Source organism: Microplitis demolitor, chromosome 9 (assembly GCF_026212275.2).
Source record: "Microplitis demolitor isolate Queensland-Clemson2020A chromosome 9, iyMicDemo2.1a, whole genome shotgun sequence".
NCBI lineage: Eukaryota > Metazoa > Arthropoda > Insecta > Hymenoptera > Braconidae > Microplitis > Microplitis demolitor.
Window position 1 is genome coordinate 12,010,371 of NC_068553.1, and position 2,376 is coordinate 12,012,746.

The window sequence follows — 2,376 nt, forward strand, 5'->3', positions numbered from 1 at the left end:
TCTATTTAGACGTATATATACAAAATTACGCATTTTCGAGAACTTTTCGTAAGTTCCAGTTTTGGACCAATCTTGATGGGAACATGATAGTTTTCCAAATTGTTCCAAATGACTAAAACTCTGTAAAACCAAGCTCAAGACGTCTATTCGGATGTACATAAACAAATCAAGGCATTTCCGAGAACTTCAGAAAAGTTTCACTTTTTGCCGATTGAAGATGGAGAACCGTAAATTTTCCGCTTTTATTACTGATGACCAGAACTTTGTAAAACCAAGCTTAGAATGTCTATTTAGACGTATGTATACAAAATTACGCATTTTTGAGAACTTTTCGTAAGTTCCAGTTTTGGACCAATCTTGAAGGGAACATGATAGTTTTCCAAATTGTTCCAAATGCCTAAAACTCTGTCAAACCAAGTTCAAGACGTCTATTTGGATGTATATCAACAAATATAGGCATTTCCGAGAATTTCTGAAAAGTTGCAGTTTTCGCCGATTAAAGATGGAGAACCGTAAATTTTCCGCTTTTATTTCTGATGACCAGAACTTTGTAAAAGCAAGCTTAGAATGTCTATTTGGACGTATGTATACAAAATTACGCATTTTCGAGAACTTTTCGTAAGTTCCAGTTTTCGACTAATCACGAAAGGAACATTATATCTCTCCAAGTTGTTCCGAATGACTAGAATTCTTTCAAATCGAGCCTAAGACGTCTATCCAGACGTAAATGAACAAAATTACGCATTTTCGAGAACTTTTCGTAAGTTGCAGTTTTCGACCAATCTTTACGGGAACATAATATTTTTCCAAATTGTTCCAAATGACTAAAACTCTGTAAAACCAAGCTCAAGACGTCTATTCGGATGTACATAAACAAATCAAGGCATTTCCGAGAACGTCAGAAAAGTTTCACTTTTTGCCGATTGAAGATGGAGAACCGTAAATTTTCCGCTTTTATTACTGATGACCAGAACTTTGTAAAACCAAGCTGAGAATGTCTATTTAGACGTATGTATACAAAATTACGCATTTTCGAGAACTTTTCGTAAGTTCCAGTTTTCGACCAATTACAAAAGGAACATTATACTTCTCCAAATTGTTCCGAATGACTAGAACTCTGTCAAACCGAGACTAAAACGTCTATCTAGACGTAAATAAACAACATTACGCATTTTCGAGAACTTTTCGTAATTTCCAGTTTTCGACCAATCTTGAAGGGAACATGATAGTTTTCCAAATTGTTCCAAATGACTAAAACTCGGTCAAACCAAGTTCAAGACGTCAATTTGGATGTATATAAACAAATAAAGGCATTTCCGAGAACTTTCAAAAAGTTGCAGTTTTCGATGTTTCAAGACGACAAAAAGCCATTTTTTAAATTCGTTTCAAATGACTAGAACTCTGTCAAACCAAGCTTAGTACGTCTATTTCAATGTATATAATCAAACTAAGGCATTTCCGAGAACTTCTAAATAGTTTAAGTATTTGACTAATCACAACGGGAAGATGAAATTTTTCAAATTCGTTTCAAATGAGTGGAACTGTGTCAAACTAAACTTACTACGTCTATTCGGATGTATATAAAACAATTAAGGCATTCCTAAGAACTTCAGAAAAGTTTCCGTGTTCTCCGATTGAAGACAGAGAACCGTAAATTTTCCGCTTTTATTTCTGATGACCAGAACTTTCCAGAACCAAGCTTAGAACGTCTATTTAGACTAATATATACAAAATTACGCATTTTCGAGAACTTTCCGTAAATGCCAGTTTTCGACCAATCACAAAAGGAACATTACATTTCTCCAAATTGTTCCAAATGACTAGAACTTTGTCAAACCGAGCTTGAGACGTCTATTTAGACGTATATATACAAAATTACGCATTTTCGAGAACTTTTCGTAAGTTCCAGTTTTCGACTAATCACGAAAGGAACATTATATTTTTCCAAGTTGTTCCGAATGACTAGAATTCTTTCAAATCGAGCCTAAGACGTCTATCCAGACGTAAATGAACAAAATTACGCATTTTCGAGAACTTTTCGTAAGTTGCAGTTTTCGAATAATCTTTACGGGAACATAATAGTTTTCCAAATTGTTCCAAATGCCTAAAACTCTGTAAAACCAAGCTCAAGACGTCTATTCGGATGTACATAAACAAATCAAGGCATTTCCGAGAACTTCAGAAAAGTTTCACTTTATGCCGATTGAAGATGGAGAACCGTAAATTTTCCGCTTTTATTACTGATGACCAGAACTTTGTAAAACCAAGCTTAGAATGTCTATTTAGACGTATGTATACAAAATTACGCATTTTTGAGAACTTTTCGTAAGTTCCAGTTTTGGACCAATCTGGAAGGGAACATGATAGTTTTCCAAA